This window comes from Chelonoidis abingdonii, chromosome 13, assembly GCF_003597395.2.
Source record: "Chelonoidis abingdonii isolate Lonesome George chromosome 13, CheloAbing_2.0, whole genome shotgun sequence".
NCBI lineage: Eukaryota > Metazoa > Chordata > Testudines > Testudinidae > Chelonoidis > Chelonoidis abingdonii.
The window spans coordinates 16,821,238-16,833,505 of record NC_133781.1 but is presented as its reverse complement, the minus strand read 5'-3'; positions in this window follow the sequence as shown (position 1 = coordinate 16,833,505).

Genomic DNA, 12,268 nt, shown 5'->3' with positions numbered 1-12,268 from the left:
GGAATACCAGCTGCTGACTCAAGTGACTACTATCCTGTGAGGGTTGTTTTTTTTTTACTACTTTCTGCTTCTGCTGGGGGTGCAAAGCCAGCACAGCTGAGAATACAAGATGGATTCTCTTCCTTCTGGAGCATCATCAACAGATGTGTATTAAATTTCAATCAATTAAATCCGGGCAAGGCCACTGATGGCAGGTGTCACTGTGTGCATAGTCCAAAGACAATGGGACCGCACACGTGTCACTGAAGGTCTAATGTAGCCTGGTTAACGTCTCACAGGTGGGGACATCTGAGAAGCAAAGAGCCCAGCTTGATTCTCAGATCCCAGGCTGAGTTAGCTGGACTGGTTGTTACAACCCCCATCTCTTTTCACATGTGCACTGAGCATTTTTGCTGGGAGTCTGTGATACGCGCCAAACACAGAACCTCATACTGCGGTTCTTACAGAGCTTTCCTACACCGTACATGGTGATGAAAAAGATCCTGCCCCAAAGAGTTTAGGGTCCATAGACTTGTGCATATGACAAAATGTTTGACATCGAGACAGCTTGCTGGTCTGGTCAGTGTGGATGAGATCAAGCTGTGTTAGAACCATGTGACAATTCAGTAAAGACCAGGGCTGTAGCATGAGTCCATAACATGGGCCTATCCACAGAGACAATCACTCTGCTTGTAAGTTATATCTCTCCCCTGCAACCCTTTGCTTGTCTCATCTATTTACATTACAAGCGCTTCAGGGCCGTGACTCTCTGTTAGTTCGTACAGCCCCTGGCGCAACGGAGCCCTGATCTCGGTTGGTGTGACTCAGTGCTACTGTGATACAAATAATGCAACCAAAACCATTAATCTTGTGCCCCAACTCCAACGAGATAAAACCCTGGACAGCAGCACAGGTGGGGGAGGTGGAGCCCAATGAATGAAGAGAGGACGCTGCATGGCTAAGATGTGGTGAGACTGTTCATGTAGTGGGAAATGCATTGGAGTTTGTAGGGAGGAGGGTTTCCTTCTCCAATGATTCTGCATTGCGAGCTGCTGCAGTGAGCTGGTGAAACTTAATGGGGCAGAGCAAGGGAGGGGATGTGGGGAGGCTTCTGGCCTCACTACTGGGTGAGTGTTCATCTGGCAGGGGTTGCTGGGTTCCCCTTCCCCTTCCCCTTCCCCCCTCCAGCAGTGCTCAGATCTGGACGGCAGCGTGGTGAATGGGCCACTTCAGAGAGCTCTTGCACTGTGTACTAAAACCCTTTCAATGCTCTCTCTGTTCAGGCAGCGAGAGGGGCCGCCAGCCCTGAAAACTGAAGTTCTCTGTTCATTCACAAGCCTGGGATACCAGGCAACACATTAACCTTTGCAAGTCTCCTCTCTGTGCTCTTCCCAGAGCAGCTTTTCACTGATACAGGGCCTAAGAATAAGGTTGCTCAACTCTTCCCATTGCAAGACTTTGTTTTCAGTTGCTCATAACTTTGCCAGGCTGTAACTGTCCCATGCTGGGTGTCTGCCTCAGGCTGAGAATTTCTGGAAAATTTCAACCAGAATGTTAAAAAATTCTGGGGACCTTTTCTTTGAGAATCTCTAGCCCCCCACCACATACCCCGTTGGAGCAGGGACTTGAGACGTGTCCCTTTGTATTGGGGATGTGCCTTTTGCTATCCCTGTGAAAATCCACCTCCATGTGGCCAAGTCTTTGAAAATTTGCAGTTCACACATGCTCAGTAGGGACTTGCTAGAGCTTTGCAGCTAAGAACTCTGAAGATTGTCTGCACTGAGCATGCTCCAGCCCCAGGCAGAGTCCGACCATCTGCCTACAATTGCAGCCCCTGGCTGCTGCGGGCTGTGTCAGGTCCAGGCCCCTGGACCGAGAACAGGGAGCCTTTCATGTGACCTCAATGGTTCCCCTCCTGGCACCCAAGCAATGTGGACGGTGAAGGACCCAGATCCACAAAGGGCTTGAGGTATTGCAACACAGAGCACTGCACAAAATGGCCAGTGCTTGTCCCACAGCTGCCTTCCCCCATCAACTTTTAGGCCAGTCACTTAGGACAAGCGAGACCCTGGTTCAATTCCCCCCTCTGCCTGAGGGGGAGAAAGGATTAGAGCAGAGGTCTCCCCGCATCCTCTCCTCAGGAGAGTGCTCTAACCACTGAGCTATGGGATATTCCAATGTGAGGTTCCCCCAGGCACTCCTCTTGGAGCTGTTCCATTGTGAATAAACAATGAAAGAGTCGGAGTAGGGGGGGCCGGACCCTGGCTCTCCCACCACCTAGCTGGGTGCCTAGCCACTGGGCTACCGAGTCATTCTCTCTCCCTCGTCCAGGGACCACTTCCTTATTTACCCTCCTCCAGCCAGATTCTGAATGAAGTGGGTGGCCTCTGGCCCTGCAGGTGAGAGAGGCGTCCCTTGCCTCTCTTCCCCCGGGGGCTGGAGCCTGCTGGGGCTTAGGCAGGAAATAGGTGTCCAGGATCTTAGCATCTCGCATGCCCAGAGGTGGAAATGTGGGTCCCTAGAGAACTGTCACAGCAAAACTTCAGGAGCTCAGTGAGTTCAGGTGTCTCCAGGGAAAGATACATTTTGCTATCCGCAAGCTGTGTTAGTCCAGCTCCTAAGGAAAGTGGAGGAGGCCTCCTCGCTTGGGATTCTTAGCACTAGTCTGGCCAAAGCACCAGGAGATGAATATGGGGACAAGCCTGTACTGGAAGGGAGACAGGCTGAGTGACCAGGAGGACTTTTCTCATTGCTAATTTCTGGGATCATAAACACAGCTCTAAATGAGCCCACGGATGGAAAATGATGCAATACAAACAGCTGCTTTAAATACGAACAGGAAAAGGAACTAGACTGCCCAGCGGGAACCAAAGTCAGAGACAAACTGCTATGAAGAGCACAGCTCGGTGCAGCCCTCTGGCTTGCACAGCAAAGGTCTTTAACAGCCCCGCAGAGCCCAGGGGGAACCTGTGTCAGCTGAAAGACTCCCCAGGAGCATGTTCCACATCTGCACAGATAAAGGGGAAAAGCCAGGCAAAACCAACGTAAACTGAATCACTTACCAGCGAGAAGGGCTGGGGTCCCAACCTGCAGCACTCAGCAGCCAGAGGACTACCATAGGGCTGCAGCTGGTTCGTCAGCCCAGATTTAAAGGGCCAGGCGCCAGGAGAGCATGCTGAGAAAGGCTCCTAGAAGATGATAGCCAGTGATAGGGAGTGCTGTGGCCAGCTAGGTAGTGAAGCAGAGAATTTATGGGACTAGCTTTTCAAATGGTCAATGCCTATAACTGGGGCTAGGTTTTTTCAAAGTTATTTAGCTCCTTTTTCTGGCACGTAACTAAGGGCTGGGCTTTGCAAGGTGCTCTGTTTCCACTGGGCCCCTAAGGGGCAGAGTTCAGAAGGGCTCAGCACCCAGTCAGGTACCGTGGGGTGTCCATGGGCAATGAGCTCCCTGGGCAAGCGGATTGATTTCTTCTCTCTGAGGAGCTGGGCTCTTGGCGAAAGGTAGCCGCATGTGCTCTGTCTAGGAGCTGAGCATGTCTGCCTTTGCGTAAGGTTTGCTGCCCTTTCATCACATGCCCACACAGTGAACTACCTGCAACTGCTGCAGCTCTGCCTACTTGATGCTGAAGGGCTGAGTTCGTTCTGGCAGGATTTGAGCTTGTGGTTCCAGAGAGTCTAGCGATCTCACACCCAAGATAGCTAATCTGCAGGAATCAGTATGAGGAGACTAAGGCTATGGCTACACTGTGATTAAAAAACCGGCAGCCGGCTCAGCTGACTCAAGCTCATGAGGCTAGGGCTGCAGGGCTAAAACTAGTCCTGGAGATGTTCAGGCTCTAGCTGGAGCCCAGGCTAGCTCCTCCATGGTCACAGAGCCCAGAGGGTCTGTGCACAGAAAAGTGCATGGAGATCTCAGGACAGAAAGTGCCACAAATGCTCAGCAAGCAAGACCAGTACTAGCATCCCTTGGGAGAGTGTCTCCTTAGAGCCTTATGCCCAGCACATGATCTTGGTCCCATTGAACCCAAGGGGCCACCTCCAGGTGATTTCAGGAGCCTCAGGACTGGATCCAGGACACACCTCCCTCTCTGGTACTTCTGGTAGGATATGGGGTGACTCTAAGCTGAAAATCATCTGCTGCTCCTATCTGAACTCCTGCAGGCACTTCTGTTTTCTGGATGGCTTTTGTGTGGCTTGGCCTGTTCTGAGATGACACCCTGGGGTTTGCTCCTGCCCCTGCTCACATGGCTCAGCAGCCCCTCCCCAAGTCCGTTCCCCCTGCCACCCCTTTGCTTCCTGTAGCTTTGGCAGCCTCTGAACCAATTCCTTCAGGATGTGGTTGACCCCAGGCACTCCAGAGAGGGAGAGAGGCAAGTCACTGACAGAGCACTGAAAAACTGTCCCTTCACGCTCAGCGCTCAGCTGACCTCTCTGTCCTGTTCCTATTTCGGGGCTGGAGGGGAACTGGGCTTGCAAACACATGGGCTAGGGAATACAGGGCACTTAGCATTCCCCCGGAGAGTCCTCTTCTCCACTCCCCAGCAAGAGCGCCCCACATCATGATCCCCCTGCCTCCCATCTTGGGAACAGCTCCTATCTCATGGCCCTTAAAAGGAGGGTAGTTAAATGGGATTATTTAGTTGAATAGTGGTAGTGTCTGGGTGTGTGTGTCAACACTGCAGCGTAAGACTAGGGCTTGACCTCAGGCTCAAGCCTAACCCCCTCCTTGTGTCTACACATAAATTGTGTTAACCCAGGGCTCGGACCCAGGGGCCAGGACTCCACAGGTGTGGCCAGGGCCGGCACTAGGATTTCTGACGCCCTAGGCGCCGGGACATTTCGCCGCCCCCCGCGCGGGTCTCGCGGCTCCCTGACCCAGGAGAGGAGATGATCAAGTGTTAATTTAAGCTTCCTTTTTCTGGCACTACAGGGCTGGACTTGAGAGACTAACCGTGTCTTGTTTGCATGTTTCACAAGCTCCAGAAAGTGCAGACCCCCTAGATGCAACGAGCAGAAGATTCCAGAAAGGGCATCACACCTACATGAAAACCATGCTTGGACAGTGTCGAATGTATCTGAGCCACATGAGGGTACCTGGTGGGGCATGGTTACATATAATTCTCAGATGCAGCCAGCCAGGCTAGAGGGGTAAGAAGCGGGCACGAAAGAGTCCATCCGTGACCCACCGTCCGTGGCAAGCGGATTGATTTTCGCCTTACCTACATAACACTCTGAGGAGCAGCGCCTCTTGGCGCTCCGAAAGGTAGCCGCATGCTGCTCGTCTAGGGAGCTGAGCATGTCTGCCTTTAACGTAAGGTTGGCTGCCCTTTGTCAATCTCACATGCCACACAGTGACTACCTGCAACTGTGCTGCCTAGGCATAGCTCCTACTTGAATGGAGAATTCGCTCTGAGTTCGTGGTCTGCGCAGGATGAGCTGTGGTTAGTAAAAGTCTAACAGATCGTGCGATCACACCATGACTGACCATCGATAGCTATCTGCAGCCATTCAGATCTAGGTTATGAAATAGGAGACCTTGCACAGGCTAATGGGCTCACAGTCGTGATGCGCTTTTAAAAAAAAACAGTCTGCATTCACGGCAGCCGAGAAGGCGGGGCTTGCCACGCAGCTAGACACATTCCAAGCTTTTCATTGGCAGAGGCCTTCACGAAGGGTGCTGATCACCAGGCGCTCATACACACAGAGGCCGCACAGATCGATGCACAACATTCTTCCCATAGAGCTCTAGTCCTTGGTTAAGTCCCGAGGGCGTACTTATGCTGTACCTTCCACTAAGGTCACAGAAAGTGACCCAGAGGTGGATGAAATCAGAAAACAATTGCAGTGTGCAGAGTAGAGCTCAAGGACAGAAAAGTGCCAGAATGCTCAGCCTCCAGGAGCAATGCTGAGCAGTAACTGCAGACTTCCAGCATTCTGTCCACTCTGGAGGAGAAGTGAGACAGCTCCTAAGGAGCCGGCCAATGTGCACAGTGTGATCCTTCAGATCATCAGCATGATCTGTGGCTCCCAAGTCAGTGATCTCCAAAGACGCACGGATGCTAGGACATTGCGTAACTTTTGGTCACGAAGTGCTGATTGGCACTGGTGAGAGCGCGTCAAGGGAGTACTGGCGATTCCGAGGCCACGACTAGCGCATCTCACTGAGCACGTGGGCATAGAATTCCTCATTCTGGGGCACATCCACAGGATATGGGTTATGATCCAACCCGAAGCAGGTCTACTGATGGCTAGCAAATAATCATACTGCTGGCAATTGTCAATCAAGGCCTACCACTCTGAAATACACAGACTAAGCCTGCCACGAGGTCAGTGGGCATACTTCGAACAGTAAGTCACATAGCGTCTGGGGTGATGTTCGATGCTGATTGTGAACTGCTGTCGAAGCCAAAACGGCGACGCGCCCATGCGACAGCTCGCGTTACGACAGAAAGTGTATCAAACACTCAAGCCATCACAGTGCTAGAAAATCTCCAGCACTAGCAGTCATGCTATGTGGCGGAACTGACGGATTTTGCTGCTGGCACACTGAATCGTAAATGTGTTCACAAATCTTGGGTTTTGCATCCTGCCCCTGCTCACATTGGCTCAGCAGATCCCTCCACACCTCAAAAGTCAACAGAAGATCCAGAAATCTGCGCCACTCATGGCGTGCCACCTGCTTTTAAAACTGGGCCAAATTTTGACATATCCTCGCGAGCTGAAGGTTCAAATTACAATATTCATATGGCAGCCTCTTTACTTGTTAACCACTCAATCCGTACTTTCTAGAATGACATTGTGGTTGAACAAAATACACCAAGGCAGCTACCACGTCAAAGGGGAATACCGAAGAGAGGAAGTAGAGCCAGTGGCATCATCTAGTAAACAGAACTTATTTGACTAGGGACTACATAATGACGCAAACAACCTACTAATTAGACTATTAAAAAAACACTCAATGATCAACACAAAAAAGTGAACATTACTTCCTTTTTTAAATAGTAGGCTCAGACTCTGATCATAGAGATTTCTAAATTACCTATTCTGCTCAGCATTAGCTGACCTACAAGAAGAATCAGCTCCTGTGTTGTATTAGCGCATAAAGAATAACTACAATAAGAGGCTACATGTATAGGTGGAACTGGAACAAATTGACATGGACAGAGAACATATCTTGCCTTTAAAGAAAAGAATAGACACTAAATATGAAATTTATTTGGAGCACCTGAGAAATACACGAGCTCGGTCTCTACCTAGGTGTTAAAATATACATATGGCACTGTCTAACGCATACCTAGAGCAAGTTAGCCCAGTCAGACGCATGTAGCCACCGATCGCTCACAATTAACCTCTGACAATCATTTGCCACAGAGACACCGAGCACATTGAAATAGTCCAACAATCCATATGTAATATGTGATAGTATCACCCCACCATGGCCAGCCTAGCACACCATCTTGGGAACACATTCGTGGCATATGCGTTGTCAATATGGCTTCATGTGTCATCCTCTATAACAATGGAAAACAGGTGGAGGGTTGATTCATATAAGTCCGAAATTAGACGCAAAGCATATCTAATTGATAGTTGTATACTAATCTGTGGAGTAAAGTAATGGACGCAGGTCTTGGTGTCGAAGGAACATCTATAAGCGGGCACCCCCGCCGTATAAGATCTAATATAGAAAGGACTTTTTTGTGACACAATCAAGAAGCATTCAAATAGCCTAACAACACATCTGCCTTCAGAACTCTTCCTCGAGGTCTACAAACTTCAGAGTGTGGCAGAGTATATCTGTAGCCGTAGTGTTAGCAGTTGGCAGAATGTCAATTTCCCATGCGCAGCCGTCTTTGCTCATCGCATACACTGCCCACGCAGTGGCACCAATTTTGTTAGGACAGTTCAGCTCTGAGTTGTTTCGACTCTGAAGAAGTAGAGCCTCTACGGCACTATTCTGAACAATAACATTGTTCAATGTGAGCTAACTTTCTTTAAGCCCACACCTAGCACAACACTCTCAAGAAGCGGAGGCAATTCAGTTATTCCGCTCTCTGCGCCTGAGCTCCAATCCGCAAACAGACTGGAACCTGAGAAACATTATAAGGAGCGCGATGTCAATTCGCGGCCCCATCTAAATAGATCAATCCCTTAGCAATACCGGGGGGGGGACGCCCCGCGCCCAGCCGGAAAATCAGTCTTAAGTCACACTAGTACTGGCAAAAGACTGCAAGACCATAAAGTTCGTGCAGACCCTATCCATACCACATAGTACGGCTCTTATACTAAACGGGGAAATGCAGCCAAGTTAATTCGAGAGCGCGCCCGGAACCGCCGCGGCGCCTCCTGACCCGGGGGACACCCTGGGTTGCGGCCGCTGCGGGCGGCGTCTGACCCGGGGCGCCCTATAAGCGCCCGGCTGCCCGCGGCTGCGCGCTGACCCCGGGGGCGCCCTAAGCTGCCGGGCTGCAGGCAGCTGCTGCCGCCGGCAGCTCAGACTACGCAGCAGCTGCTGCAACCATTTAAAAAATTTGGGGGGGGCGCCGCTTTTTGGCACCCCCAAATCTTGGCGCCCTAGGCAACCGCCTAGTTCGCCTAAATGGTTGCACCGGCCCTGGGTGTGGCAGGTCTGAGCCTGAGTCAAGCTGGGATCCAGGGTTCAAGCCCTCTTGCTTTTTAGTGTAGAGACAGCCCCTCTGTACTCCTGCTGCAGGAGTCCGCCAAAAGTATCCCACAATTCCACAGGCCAATAAGACAAGCATTTCCAAATGAACGGGGTGGGGGGGTTGGGGGGGCAGAATACAAAAGTTGATGATGTACAAAGGATGGGAGAGAGCTGGGGAGAGAGGAAAGGGCTGGCCAGAGCAAGGGCGGGAAAGAGAAAAACCTGGACAGGGAGGTATAAAAAGGCAGGCGCTGGGGCTAATGGATGGGTTGAGTGGGGAGTCCTTACTTAGCTTGTGCGTGTGTTTGGGCAGGGAGGGAGAGTGAGAGACTGGGAGGCCGGATCCCAGGGCTCCACGCCCAGGTACATTGCAGTGTCCTTGAGCCAGTCCTTAACCCCAGCCACAGGCATTGACTTTCCAATGTGCTGGGGGGTCCTTGACCCCCCAGCTCTGCCCCAGACTCCATCCCACTTCCTCCAAGTCCCCACCCACCCCATTTGGCCTCCTCCCCCGAGTGCACTGCATCCTCGCTACTCCCCCCTACCCCTCCCAGAGCCTCCTAATTGCTGCAAAACAGCTGATCACGGCAGGCATGGGGAGGGAGGAGGAGGTGCTGCCCATTGGTGGGGGGCACCAGCAGGTGGGAGGCACTGGGGGAGGAAGGGAAAGGGTAATGGGGGTGGCAGAGCACCCACCATTTTTTCCCTGTGGGTGCTCCAGCCCCGGAGCATTCACGGACTCGGTGCCTATGACCCTAGGTGTGAGGAGGTGGGGTGGAGGGGAGTGATATTAACCTGGCTCACTGGGGTGCTGCGAGGGTTACTGCTAGCGTTTGCTAATAACCTACCAACAATCCACAGCTGCAGCCGGAGCTGACAAGCCTCAGCTTGGGAACCGACTCCCCCTGGGACTTGCAGGCACGAGCCAGCCTCTCGATCCCCATTAGCTAAATTGTGCTCCGTACCCCTTACTCTGCACGAGGGGCTCTTGAGACCGGGCTCGTGCAAGGCCACTGGCTCCTGAGGCCCTGTCCCTAAGGCAGGGCTTTGCCCAAATGGCTCCTCCTCATCTTTAAGGCACCTGCATTTCAGTGGCTCTGTGGGACAGCCCATGGGGAATGTGGCCAGGGGAAGGGCCTTTCAGCATGTCCTGGGGCACGGGGCAGGAGCTGCCCCCTGCATCACATGTTAGAGGAGATGGAGAAACCGACCCCCTCGCACTGGTTTTCTGAGAATGAGACTCAGCAGAAGGTGCTGTTCCTTGGTGTGTTCGGGGTTCCTGCCACAATCGCTCCCCACCCACTCTGCCCTGCATGGCACCCATTGCAGCACTCACACAGCCTGTCTCAGGAGAGAAGAAGATGAAACCTACTTGGGTTGGACCCTCCCAGCACAGAAACCTGAGAGCCACCAGCTTCAGTCATTCAACTGGGGCTTCCCACCACTGGGCCATGAGCCCCACTGAGACCTGCTTCCCAGCTCCTAGAAGAACCTAACTCCCTCCTAGTCACTCCTTTGTTCACAGGCATGTCTCACCAGCCCTTCTGGGGGATGGCTTCCCACGGCCACCCAATACCACACGCTAGTTTCCACTGCAGCAACGTCTTCTGAGCCATGAAGGAGCAGCCCTCATGGGCTGAAAGGAGCCTCCAAAGGGAGACTAGTCCCGGGCCAGAAAGATCGGAGCCATGTGGGGGGGTGGGGGGGACTGAGGTTGGGTGAACACTAGGCTAGCGAGCAGCTCACATGCCTGGGATCTGAGGGCAGCATGTTAACGAGTGTTAGTGTGCGGCACTATTGGGAGTGGGGCTCTGGGGGTATCGGAGACAATGGATCCCTTAGGAGTGAGCACGGAAGCGGCTTTGTGGGAGACGCAGTGGAAGCCGGAAGGAGTGCATTGCATTTGGAAGGGGTGTTGTCGGCTGGTTCCTGCACACATATATAACTTTAGGTGGTTCTGAGCTATGGTGTGGGTGTGGAAGCCACATGTGGCTGTGTAAGGGAGAGAATGCATGAGAGAGAGAGAGAGTGTATGTGTGTGTGAGAGAGAGCGAGCATGCAAGTGGGAGGCTGGGAGTAGAAATGTGTATGTTTGACTGAGCATTTGTGTGTGTGTTTAAGGCTTGTCTGCATGGGAAAGCTGCACCAACGCACCTGGTATGAATTTACAGATTGCTAGCAGTGAACACTTATTTCCATATCAGCTTGGACTAGTTCAATTAAACCAGTTCCTGACCCACTGAAGCTAAACTGAAATCAGCCTCCTTGATGCTGCAGTCAGAATGCCCTTTGCTCCAATTTAACAATCAATTCTCATTACACTGGTGCAACTGTCCCATGTAGACAAGCCCTAATTCCTGGCCGTGTCGCCATGAGAACAATTTGTCAGCTTTCCACTGCACCTGAGCAGCTGCCCTCATGCTACACGGGTCGTTGTTGGCCGCCCTGGCCGAGCTGCACGCGTGCCAAAACCCATTCCCCTTGTGGCGAAGCATTAGCTCACCCGTAGGGGCTGTGCAGGGCCATGGGGTAGTGAGGGTGAGCGGCTGTAATGCAGCAGGCCAGCCTCCAGACGCAGGGCTGGCCTCGTTCTCTGCAGCCCAGTCCCTGCTGCAGCCGTCACTCCCCGGCTGTTTCTGTTCTGCACTCTGTGATAATATTGGATTTCGGAGAAAGAGGAAGTTGAGATGACTGTGACCTTTTAGCATTTGGCAGGGAGGGGAAAGCGAAGCCAGCAGGTGCTTTGCCTTTCGCAGAAGGATGAGCAACCCCTAGGGACTGTAGCCATGAGAGTCACATACAGCTGGGGCAGAGGGGGATATCCCCAGGGGAAGGGGGCTGCCCCTCTTTCCCCACCCACTCTGCTGTACTCACTTAGCACCTGCTGGTTATTCCCACCCCCTGTTTTGGCCTCAGGGGAGCTGCCAGGGCAAGCCCTACCTCTTCACGCCACCCACCACTGCCCGGCCTGGAGCCTGGGAAAGTTTTGCTGGGCAGGTGATGGGGTTTTACTGTAGCCCCAGCTGCCCTGGCTTTAGAAGGCTTCCATGAAATAGAATCACACTCTCCCATGCCTCTCCTCGCCCCAGGACCCCCCTGCACTCTGCTGCCTGCCAGCTGATGGTAGGAATTAGCTAAGGAGTCAGGTTTTCAACACAGCACCGTCCCCAGCAGCGTTCACAGTGTTTTCAGGCTGCCATGATCTGCTGGGTGCAGACTCAGAGCACTTGAAAATCTGGCAGCTTCCTTCATAGGAGCTGAGCTCTTCGGCAAACCTAGTCAACGCTGGAGGAAGCTTTCAGGAGCTTCTCAATCTCCCATAGTAAAGGCGAGGCCTCCCTGCATGTTGCTGGAGTCTCCCTCTCTTTGGGTGCTATAAAATCATCTCTTCCCAGAGCTGACTCAGTCCTGGGGTTCATGAAGTTCCCAGGCCTCTGCTCCATGGTTCTAGCCCACTTCCTGTGCCCAATGAGCCAAAGCGAAGGCTGCACACTCTGGGCCTGGTCTCACTTACACTTAAGGCCCCGACTGATTTGCAAGTGTTTCCAGCCCCAGGAAGCCGAGCACTAGGAGAACTGCTTGGGGGATTAAGGGGTTTACTACAAAACCTTTCAACCAAAACTGG